The sequence below is a fragment of the Mirounga leonina genome, unplaced genomic scaffold (genome assembly GCF_011800145.1).
Source record: "Mirounga leonina isolate KUSES-001 unplaced genomic scaffold, KU_Mleo_1.0 Mir_224, whole genome shotgun sequence".
Classification (NCBI taxonomy): Eukaryota; Metazoa; Chordata; class Mammalia; order Carnivora; family Phocidae; genus Mirounga; species Mirounga leonina.
Window position 1 is genome coordinate 3,854,904 of NW_023270615.1, and position 12,211 is coordinate 3,867,114.

General features: G+C 42.6%; 1 protein-coding gene across 4 annotated transcripts in view; it reads right to left on the minus strand.

The window, feature by feature from the left end:
- The window catches only part of PCSK5 (proprotein convertase subtilisin/kexin type 5), a 463,938-nt gene that overhangs the window by 362,829 nt on the left and 88,898 nt on the right, over positions 1-12,211 (minus strand). The gene's annotated exons all lie outside the window — the stretch shown is intronic.

Consider the following 12,211-nt stretch of genomic DNA (forward strand, 5'->3'; position numbering starts at 1 on the left):
ATACCTGTATAAACTCATGGTATATTTTATACATAAAAATGCACACTTCCAACTCTGTTTACCACAAAGGCCTCAAGACTAATCCAATAACAGTGAGAATCTGAGCACTCATATTGTGGTCTCTAAATATCAATATAATAAAAAAGGGGGGGTGCCTGGGTGGCTCAGTCATTAGGCGTCTGCCTTCGGCTCAGGTTATGATCCCAGGGTCCTGGGATCGAGTCCCACATCAGGCTCTCTGCTCAGTGAAGAGTCTGCTTCTCCTTCTCCCTCTGTGATCTCTCCCGCTTTCGCACATTCTGAAATAAAATCTTTAAAAAAATTAAATTAAAAATTTTAAAAAGGGGGGAGCAAGGGATCTTTGGAGAAATGGTTGATTCCATGTCTGGAACAGGAAATACACAAGATGAGTACAGAACAGCTTGTCATACCACAGAGAAAGAATACTGGGGTCATATCAAAAGGACCTAGGGGCTAACTTGATGGGCTCTCACTGACCAAAGACGGGGCACCTTCAGCAAGAACAAGGTTCATAATGTCAATGAAATAAAACACATGAAATATACTTATATCCATGCATTTATAATGAAACTTAAAAAAAACAACCCAAACTTATTGGTAGTTTTGGTGAACACTAGGAAAGTAATCTCCAATAATGAGAGAACTGTAGGAACTGTACCTCATGACGCCAAATAATTGATGAGTAATCCCTCTCTATTAAAAGCATTCCAGCCAAATAAGTGAAGGGATCACAGAAAGAGAAGATCACTATTTTGCAAACTCCAACAAAGAACGAAAGGATCTATGAGATGGTAGCTGCTAGGATCACAAAGCACCTGTTGAGGGAGCAAACACACCAACGAGGTAACTAACGTGCAGTCTCATCCTCACACTCTCGAAAATAAATTTGAACTTGAATCTGATCGAGCCTTTACCTCCCTCTTACTACCTAGCGAGTTAGTGATAAGATTAGGAACAGAATATACTAAAGGACCCCACGAAAATGCAATCAGCAAAATCTAGACCACAGTAAGCTCTAAATAACCTAGATTCTTCCACCGAAAATTTTCAAAATGGAAGTAAGCTATAGAATAAAAGAAATCTAAGAGAAATACCAACCCATCACAAGGTATGAGCCCTATTTGGATCCTGACTCAAACTACAAAGCAAAAACTTATGAGACAATAAGGAAAATTTGAAACAGACGGGGTGTTTGGTAATATAATTACTGTCAATTTTTTATAAGTGATAATGACATGATGATTGTATTGTGGGGAAAAAAATGGCCCTTATCTTACAGAGATACATACTGTAATATTCAAGGGTGAAATGAAGTGTATGAACTGCTTTAAGATAATCAAGTAGAGGGGGGCAATAAATGAATGAATATTGGTCTTGAGTTGACCATTATGGAAGTTGGTGATGGGGACATGGTGTTCATTATATTATTCTCTCTACTTTTGCTTTCAATTTCCAAAAAGTTTCTGTAATGTTTGCAGTGAAAGCTGGGGAAATAGGGATCAGATGTGATCCTCAACCTGAAATTTTGACCTGGAATTTAGGAGTGCGTAAAGCGACAGGGACATAAGTTTCTGATCAAGTACAAGGAAGGGGTTTTGAACTAAATTGTTCATTACAGGAAGAAAGGGCTATCTGAGGAGAGTATACCTCTGGCCAGTGAAAATATACAAAGTAGGTATTAAACATGAGCTGAGGGCTTGCATGAAGTTATTTTTCAGACTCATTCCAATTTGATGGTCTACAAACTGCCTCCCGCCCCGTATCTTCTTAAAGACCACCTGACTCAGAGTACTAATTGCAAAAACATGCACGGCACCAGTTTGTGTTTGCGTGCGTAGGTAGTATGCATGCATGTGAAGCAGAAGGGCCTAGGATTCAGCGCACAGGCATGAAAGAAAAATGAGAACAGGCATATAAAACATTTCAGCAGAACAGGAATGATCTAAAACCACATTTACGGGGCCCTGCTATGCTTAACTCACTACTGCTGAGAGTCGCAGTGAATTTCTTTTGGTTCCCTGAAAAATAAAAATGGTTTCTCTATCACTAGGTAACAAACCCAAACATCAGGCTTTAAAACACTAATTTAACTCGGTTTCCGGAAACCATGCAAAGAGATCATTAAAGAACTCAATCCTGTGCTACCTGGGCATAATTTTCTTTACTTCAGACGTGCTAATTCAGTCTGTTTAGATCAGAACTTCCATCCCAGTAGGCTTTTTACAAGGGTCAAAATTCGACTCACCAAGAAACGAAAAAAGACCGACCAAAAAAAAAATAAATAAAGCTACATTTCTCCCAAGTTGTCAAGATTATTCTGTAAATTTTGTACTAAAGATTTGAATAGACACCATCCAAACTGACTTTTTTATTAAAGATTTTATTTATTTGAGAGAGAGAGAATGAGAGACAGAGAGCATGAGAGGAGGAGGGTCAGAGGGAGAAGCAGACTCCCCGCCAAGCAGGGAGCCCGATGCGGGACTCGATCCCGGGACTCCAGGATCATGACCTGAGCCGAAGGCAGTCGCTTAACCAACTGAGCCACCCAGGCGCCCATGACTTTTTTTTTTTCTTAGCGTAAAGGAAGAAATTATCAGGCTCTTCTCCTTTTAATCAAGGAAAGATTAATCAGTGAACGCATTCTTTACTTGGTCCACATCTTCTCCCATCGTGAAGAGCAGCTCCACATTACAACCAAATTTTGACTCTGACATACGCGATTAAGTAATCAATCCTCTTTCTGGAATGTCTAGGTTCAATTTACCTCTCTCCCTGTGATTTACCTTCATCGGTTGTACAGTGAGTCTCTCAGTGTGTACCATTTGCATATTGGATTATCCATTGCTAGCCTAGAATCTCATCCCTAGGCTGAGACAGTCTACCGAGGATTTTCTCACACTTGAGAAACAGGAAAAATCACATTGATGGGCATGTGCATTCTATTTGAAGACAGTTATTACTTTCTCTTCCCCAGGCAGCTGGGACGTTTTGATTTTTCTCATCTCCGCAATGCTAAGAATCATTTCTTGTACTCTACTGATTTCCGGGCCAAGTTCACTGCTAACCAAAATTAAGGAAAAACAGCATTCCAGATGCCTCAGATAATTGTAGCATTTGACTGTTCAACACAGGACATTTGAAGGCATCATCATGTTTTAGGAAGAGCCAACTCAGTCCTATGAATTTGGAAAATTTCAGATGAAGGCTGAACCACTGACCCTCTCCTCACTTTCTAACAACATTTATTGAGTACTTACTAAGAGAATCCTACTTATTGGCAGAGAGAGGAGTAAAATAAGCCAAAAGTGTGCTTTAATCACTGGAACGAGCCCTAACATGGGGTGAAAAGTAAATGAGAAGTGAGGAATTCAGAGAAACTGTTTGATAAAAGAAACTGTCTTCAACATGTTAAGAAGACAACCACAGATTAAGTGAGCTCAAGGGTCGGTGGCAATCCGCTAACAGAAAATGAATTACTAATTAAAGGTTTGACTACAATCTTGATAAACACAACTTTGTTAATAGATCCTTCATCACCTTAGAGTGGGGCCCACAGGACTAAACTACCCACGTATTTTTAGTCTTTGAAAATAAAGCTGAGAAGATAAATGACCAGTATGGGCTGAGTTCTAGCTTGCTCATGGAAATTCATCAGGATTGGCATAATTTGCACCTGGCAAGAATGAATATTATCTGAAGTGATTTTTTTTCAAGTGGATCATCAATTACTGGCCTCTTCTGGAAGCACTTTTGACTAGTTAATTATAGGTTAACTTCATATTCCTAACATAGTGACTTCTATCACAACCATCATGGGGGAATAGTGAAATCACATGAAGTCATCACAATCATGATAATAAGCAAGAGAGTTCTGCCAAGGCACTTTCAGCAGACTACCATCAACTGATTAGGCCAAGTAAAAAAATCCAAATTTCTACCCATAAAATGTTCCACTTACTCTTCATTAAAGAAGGCACTGTGGCCAACTTATTTACCATTTGTTCCTTGGTACTGGAAATATTCTAAGTGCTAGGAAGAAAGTACATCTCTGCTAAATAGGAATGAATGAATGAATATCTGCCTAAGAAGAACTTTGATTCAGGTGGATTTTCCAGTCTGTAAAACAAATATGGACCATACTGGGGATTTAGGTTGCTCTCTGGGAGGGAATACTTAGTATTTTTCTTTAGTGTTAATTTATTTATTCAGTGAACACAAAGTTCTTATAAAGCTGGAGCTACTCTTCAACCCAGCCACTTGTGTGCTTGGCCCCCCTAAATACACTTGACTGGCATCTGGGAACTTGGATTTAGGTAGAGTTCTCACCATTCATCAAAATGTTTCATTTGCCTAAAGTGTTTATGCAAACATTATGGTCTATGCTACATACCTTCTGAAAACATGGAATTTGGGTACATGGGAGGCACTGAGTTTCTATACAACCATCCCCAGTAAATATCCTGAACATGAGTCCCTAATGAGTTTCCTTGGTAGGCAGCATCTCACACATGGTGTCACAATTCATTGCTGGAGGAATTAAGTGCTTCCTGTATGAATCCACTGAAATAAGTCTCTTGGAAGCTTAAACTTGGTTTCCTCTGGACTTTGCTCCATGTGGCTTTTCTTTTTGCTGATTCTGTGTTGTACCCTTTCACTGAAATAAATTACAGCCATGAGTGTGACTATATGCTGAATCATGTGTGTCTTCCTCATGAATCACCAAACCTGGGGTGGTCTTGGGGAACCCCCCAACACAGGGGACGTAGTGAATCTGAAGTCACCATGAAACCAAGGGACGTTGCGTAACAGTTGGGAGCTCCTGGGATGGGTCTGAGCTGTAAATCAAGACATGGGCCCACGGGTGGTGTGTAGTCTCCCTTGAGCCCCGATCCTGTTGAATTTGCCAGGTGGAACTAGAGAACGTTCAAGCAGGAATGAACTTAAGACAGTATTATCTAGTCCAGATTTCTCATTTTTTTCAGATGGGCTAAGGTTGGTCACAGAGCGAGTTAGAAGTAAATTTTAGTACACCAAAATCGTGTCTAAGCCCCCACTAGTTCCTACCAGTACCTCATGTGTTGCTTGGCTGGAGCCTGTCCTTTCTCAGAAGACCTCCTGTTTGCATCAAGATGCGCCACATGGTCGCAGATTTGCACCATGTTGCATTTTCAATTAAACCCGCTAAATGGGGTGTTTTAAAAGGATGATTTCCAAGCTGCCAGGACAATAATGCCACAAACTCCACCAGATTTTATTAGAGTCAAATGACAGTATAAATCATTAGGAAAATGTGTGCCAACCACAGAAACAGCAATGTCTCAAACTCTTGGAGCGAACACCATCCAGTTGGCTGAGAACAAATCATGTGGCTTAAAATCATTTTTCACAATTACTATCCTAGCTAGTTCATTGTTTTTGGCAGATCTGCCCCACATGCATAGCCGAACTCGGCTAATTTTCACTCTGCTGATCGACAAATATAATTTTTTCCCCTCAGAAAAACCACCCAGAGAGCTTTCATGAAATCTTGAGGTAGTACGTCAAAAAGTGAGCCCATTTATTAGAGCCTGGCTTGAAATATGCATATTAAATAGGCCACCCTATATTCATCACAGAAAATTCTACTGTGCTAAGATGACGAGTTCAGAATATCAGTCATACTACTAGAGTCTAAGAGTCAAGGAGCAAGATTTCACAAGCCCTTCTTTACTTTTCTCTTTTGAACTGAGCTTGCCTTCCATAAGGCAGAAGTAAAAAAAAAAAAATTATTTACTATGGGCTTGTCTAAAATTATTAGTTCTTTTCTTTTCAAATTATTAGTTCCATAAGTTAGACAAGAGATATCGTACGCTACATCAATTTCTTTACACAATAAAATATTTACATGACTAAAATGAACAAAAGACCTTTTCTATCAAACTTAATTTTTCACCCAAGTTTCATTTCCAGGTGGTCTTCTGGGGACTGTTCGTCAAGAGCCCAAGTGTCGAATTCTATCCACGAATGGGTGTTTTAGGATGATTTCAAATAATGTTAATCTGCTGCAAATTGAATACCCTTCCCACAAAGAGAAGCATCTGCCAACAAAGGGCATCTCCTCCATGTACTTCAAGTTGAGCATCCGCGCTAACTCTGTAGAGGATGAAGGGATGTTATTAGGATTGAGCTCACAAGGGACTTCAACAGTTTCATGTTCTATTCCTTAGTTTGGGAATGAGTGGATAGGCACTTGTGGTATTCTTTACAATTTCTCTATATCTGAAATATTTTACAATAACTTAAAAAATATTTAACCCCCTGGATTTGTTGGATTGGAATTTCCAGACTCTTGGGGAGGCACCTTACTTAGTCTTGCTGTCTCTAGACTCCCGCTGAATTTTCTTTAGTAGGATCAAAATGATCTATGATACCAGCTGGGTACATTAAAACCATTTCTGGGATGCCTGGGTGGCTCAGTGGGTCCAGTGTCTGCCTTTGGCTCAGGTCATGATCCTGGGGTCCTGGGATCGAGTCCCACATCGGGCTCCTTGCTCAGCGGGGAGCCTGCTTCTCCCTCTCCCTCTGCCGCTCCCCCTGCTTGCACTCTCTCTCTTTCTCTCTGACAAATAAAATCATAAGTACATAATAAATTAATTTAAAAAAAAACAACACATTTCTATTACACTGAGTTCCCAAAGACTTGGCCAAATCTTCACGACCTTTCCTGTCAGATAATCTTTGTCTGGGGAGCATCTTGAAAGAATATATAAGCCAAGAGTATTTTCAATCAGTGCAAGCAAAGTAAAACTATCTTCTTGTATTAAAGCTGCCAGCTTCCCAAATAGAGAATGCTGAAGGAAAAAGGTAGAAGATCAAGAAAAACAAGTTAAATTGACCAAGTGTGCTTTAAACTGTCCCTTAAGAATGAGATCTTGCCATTTGCAACGACGTGGATGGAACTGGAGGGTATTATGTTGAGTGAAATAAGTCAAAAAGAGAAAGACATGTATCATATGATCTCACTGATATGAGGAATTCTTAATCGCAGGAATCAAACTGAGGGTTGTTGGAGTGGGGGGTGGGGTGGGAGGGATGGGGTGACTGGGTAATGGACACTGGGGAGGGTATGTGCTCTGGTAAGCGCTGTGAATTGTGCAAGACTGTTGAATCTCAGATCTGTACCTCTGAAACAAATAATGCAATATATGTTGAGAAAAAAAAAAAAAGAAGAAGAAGAAGAAGAAGAAGAAGAAGAAGGTAGCGGGAGGGGAAGAATGAAGCGGGGGAACTCGGAGGGGGAGACGAACCATGGGAGACGATGGGCTCTGAAAAACGAACAGGGTTCTAGAGGGGAGGGGGGTGGGAGGATGGGTTAGCCTGGTGGTGGGTATTGAGGAGGGCACATTCTGCATGGAGCACTGGGTGTTATGCACAAACAATGAATCATGGAACACTTCATCTAAAACTAATGATGTAATGTATGGGGATTAACATAAGAATAAAAAATTTAAAAAATAAATAAATAAATAAATAAATAAATAAACTGTCCCTTAAGTTTGAAAAGCCCTCCTTACACCAGCTGATGATGGGAAGACAGAAGCCAGCTGTGTTCATAGAACACTCATGTTTGAGGTAGGGTAGAGCAAAGAGGTCTCAAAGGGGCCCCGGGACCCTAACATCAGCATAGATTGGGAACCTGTTAGAAATGCAGATTCCCAGATATGGGCTGGGGGTGTGTGGGAGAGGTGGGCAGCAATCCCTCCAGATGATTCTGACCCCTGCCAGTGTGCGAACCATGGACGTCAAGGTTGGAAGTCCAGCCTCTGGGGTCAGAGTCACCGGGTTTTGAATACCAGGGCTTGTCCCTGGTAAATAGGGTGGGACTTGGGACAACTTTCTTAATTTGTCTCTTCTTTAATTTCCTCAGCTGTAAAACGAGGACAGTGCTAGTCCCTAGCTCACTGGAACACTGGCGGGAAGACGATACATGTAAGGTTTGGCAACATGCTTAACACATACTAAGCACTCAATAAATGTGAGCGATTATTTTCTCTACTATGGAGCTCATCACAGATTTGCTTTTCATTCAGTTTACTCAACTACTGATTTGATTAGCATTTATTGATCATTTACTCCATACCAGACTCAGGGCACCGAGTCACACAGCATTCAGTCCTGAGTTAGTGCCGATGAAATCCCACCACCAGTGCCATACTCCCCAAAACATCAAGAATCTCTGATGGGGGGACCCCAAGCTTGGATAGGTTTTAAAAAGCTACTCAAGAGCTTTTAGTTTCTTCCAACGGAAGCAGCAGACCTGCAAGCAAGAATTACAAAGCCCAAGAAGCAGAGGCTGGATGTATGTACATGACCCCAGAGAAAGTTCTGGAAGGAGTCCTTTGCCCAACACGCTTTTGTTTGTGCTTACATATTCCTCCCCTGCTTTACTGATCTTCTTAGGAAGCACAAATCATGTTTTCGTCAATCCTCAGTGCCTGCCCCCTTTGCCAGACAAAGAATTCCTACAGAAGGAAGTCTGTCAATGCAAGAAGAATGAGTGCTGTTTTTAGGATTGGGCCCTCCCGACTCCGGGAAGCCTGAGCACAGTGTTTCAGGACAGAGGAGCAATTTTATGGCCACCGTCTCCTCCCTAACCAACTCCTGTAGATGCAGATGTACATTTCCCTGGATAAATGGCCCAAGCCCCAAGGCCAGACATAATGGTTTCACACACCAGTTTCCAAGGGGAGGAGCAACAGGGGCAAAGCTTTTAAGTTAATTAAAAGAGACACTCAGGCACACTTCATGCCATTCTTTAATCTCCACTCTCCTGTGATAAATATAGAATGACAGGCCCGGGCCCAGGCTAATGAGTTGAAGGCAGGACCCTATGGAGACTCGCCAAGCAGCCCTCAGAAACATGGCAGCAGGGCCCGGGGCTCAGAGAAAGGGAGAAGAAAATCAGCACCTTGCCCCAGCTGGGTCACTGATGTGCCACCAGAATGCTCTGAAGCGTTCCCACTGGACATATGATCCCCCTCTTCCTTGACCAGCGATGGTTTAAACAACAGACAGAAGGAAACAGCATGTATTGCAGTAAAATGTCAGAGAGAAATAACAGTTAAGATTTACTGACGGTTTTCCAGTGTCAGAAAAGGCACTGTGCTAAAGCCTGTTCAGGTAGTACTTCATTTAATTGTGGTGACCAGCTTCTCAAACATTCCTCACGTCTCCTAGCATGCACACCCTCTCCATACAGTCCCCTCACATGCTGAATCCGAGCTGGCACATGTGACTGATAGAAAATTCCAGAAGAAACGGTCTGTGACTTCTGCGCTTAGATGATAAAAGGCATCACCACTTCTAACATGAGCTCTTGGATCACTTGCCCTGGGGGAAGCCAGCACCATCTCAAGAGAACATTCAGGCTGCCCTGTGGTGAGGCCAGTAACTAGGTCACTTGTAAGTGAATCCTCCAGCTGCAGCCAAGCCTTTGAGTCATCCAGCTTAAGCCCCAGACACCACAGAAAGAGAAGCCATCCTTGCTGGGCCCTGTCTGAATGGCCTAACCCACAGAACCCATGAAGTAATGGTTTTAAAAACTAAGTTCTGTGATTTGTTACACAGCAATAGCTAACAGATACATAAGAACCAGATACAATTAGTTTGCAGTTGAGGCGAGTTACAGTGATCCACTCATGGGCACAGTAAGTGAAGCAATGGGGATCTGCATCCAGGTTGGCGGATTTGAAGTTCTAGCTCTCATCCTGTCTTCTTACTCCTGACAGATAAACTTGAGGTGTGTAACTGATTTCCCATCCCTTTGGTTAAGGGAAAATCAACTACTTAATAGGAAGCTCTGAAATACTTTAGTTGTTCCAAGAGACCTTGTTCATCCACCACGGCACCCACACCATTCTGCCTTGAATTTTAGCCATTTCTCCATGGGAAGAAGTTCCTGGAAGGTTGGAATAGAAGGTCTTTTTCTGATAGTGCTCGTAAATAGCAGAAGGGTGGGGACAGGATGCCAGGTCAGTCCCACAGACACCATCAACCCGCCTAAAGGTTTGGCAGTTCTGCTCTACCACTTTCAGGCTGGGTGATTTTAGGCAAGTTGTCTAAATTTCAGGAGCTACCGATTCCTCGCTCTGAAAACAACCAATATTCATATACACACTTTTGTTCACACTACATTACAAACATACTCAAAGTATTGAGCATATTTGCCTGGCACACAGGAAGTCCTCCGTAAAAATGTGACCTATTTGAGTTATCAAAAACACCCAACATTTTAAATGCTCAAGCAAAAGCTCTTCCCTCAACCTTTTCTCATACTGAAAGGGAATTTCCAAAGAAACAGCAATGGTTCTTGGGGGTAGAGATCTTGCTCTACAGGCTGGCCAGCATGCTAATGTCATGGCCATGGTGCCTACCAGATCCCAGGCTGCCCTTCTGGAGTGAGGAGAGGGTCAGGGAAAGGTGCCCTACATGTCTACCAACCAGTGGGACAGGTGCAAACAGCAGTCTGGCTCTTTCTTCCAAGAAGAAATGTAAGGCAAGGAGGAACACAGGTGGAGAGGGACTTTGCTTGCATCCTATCTCTTAATCCCATTACACACTCTTACCATTTTGTCAGCCTGGACAAAGCTCCTTGGGTCCTGCCAACACTCATTCTAATGCCTTCCCATGAGGTATGCCCTTCCTTGGTCTTAGAGCTAAGGAGCTGTCAAGTGTCTTACTGTCTCCTCAGGTGTTTTCTACTCAAAGGCTATTTAGAGTCCCACCTCCCCTTGAACTTAGCTTTATAGCGCGCTCTCTCTCTCTCTCTTTTTTGTTACGCCTTAAAGAGTTTTCTATGTAAAATTCTCTCTGGGTCCAAAATGTTTCCACAACCTTCCACTTCTGGGTAAGGCTGAGAAAAGGGAAACTGGGGGAGAAGCCAGCCACTTTCACCCATCTCAAAATAAGCACAAATTTCTGGCATTGTGAGGTGCTAGGTCAGCTTCTCCGGGGGATAGAAGAGACCCCATGCCTCGCCCATGTAACAGGAGTATGATTAAAATATTGACAGATAGAAACAAAGAACCAAGGGAAGGATGCCATGTGTAGCAGAGACACAGGGCCGTGGACAGAAGAGGAAGGAAAGAGCTGATAGGGGAGGACAAGGGAGACCTGAAGCAGCAGGCCTCAGGCATGGGTCCTGAAGAATGGGCGAGTACCCCCTAAGGGGGGTGGGGAAGGGCAGGAAGAGCCCCTCCCCCCACCCCAGGCGGAAGGAATGAAAGGGAAAGCTTAAGACAGGTTTACACAATGCTATGGATTTGCAGGGAAGCAGAGAAAGGGCTGCAAAAAATAAAATAGATTAGGGGAAAACCCCCTGGCAATAATGAGCAATAAAGGCTTCCAAAAAAGGTAAAAGTATCTTTGTAGATTACAGAGCAAACTGGAGACATGGGGATTTCTTTCTTTCTTTTTTTTTTTTAAGATTTTATTTTTATTTATTTGAGAGAGAGAATGAGATAGAGAGCATGAGGGAAGAGGGTCAGAGGGAGAAGCAGACTCCCCGCCGGGCAGGGAGCCCGATGCGGGACTCGATCCCGGGACTCCAGGACCATGACCTGAGCCGAAGGCAGTCGCTTAACCAACTGAGCCACCCAGGCGCCCGAGACATGGGGATTTCATGAAGAAGAATAAGTAACATAGTTCTCCAGGATCCTAAAACCCTCAGACTAGAGAAACAGGTTTGCAGAGGAGGCAATGTCAAGCAGACAGGTGGAAATCTCTTCCCCACACTTAAATCCCCTCACTGCAAGTTTTTGCTTGAACCACTGAACACTCACTGTCCAATTACTTTTGTCCTTAGTTTAAAAAATTATTTTCCCTAGTTTTTTAAAACGATTACCTCAGGTGAGCAGGCACATATTAGATGACGAAAGTCAGGAATCTGTTACTTACCGGCAGGCTCATTGTAATCATTTCCAAGAGCCAGTATCCACTACCCAGACTGGTTTAAAGGCGGAGGAAATGGGTATCAAGAGGAACAGGATTATTGATAGGTCTAAGGGTGTCTGTCTGCGCCTCAGCGTATTTTTCTATCCTCTGGCTCAGATTTAGAAAGCCACACAGAGGAAGCCCTCAAACAGAAATTCTCGAAGTCCCAAATCCCTTTTCTTTTTCCTTAGAACCAAAGAACTAAGTTCCAAACAGAATC